Raw genomic sequence first — 303 nt, 5'->3', positions numbered from 1 at the left:
AGCATGGAGAAGGAAAACAGAATCAAGCCTTTTGTGTGGCACTGGAAGAAAAGTGCACACTTGCGTTGGGGACGGCAACAAAACAAAAAGGCCATGAAATATGAAAGGGCCGCCTTTGTGTCATTTGAATAATGGGGATAATTACCCTCTGTCCAGCGAAGCACCTGCATTTGAAATAAGCCTTTGATACCAACTTAAATCCAGTGAGATTGTGCTGTTTGATTAAGATTCAGGCTGATGCTGTCTCTACCTTTACAGCAGCTGGAGAGATCGCTCTGTCAACAGACTGACTGCACTGCTTTT

This window comes from Danio rerio, chromosome 21 (genome assembly GCF_052040795.2).
Source record: "Danio rerio strain M-AB ecotype USA chromosome 21, GRCz13ab, whole genome shotgun sequence".
NCBI classification, from domain to species: Eukaryota; Metazoa; Chordata; class Actinopteri; order Cypriniformes; family Danionidae; genus Danio; species Danio rerio.
This window is presented reverse-complemented; position numbering follows the sequence as displayed.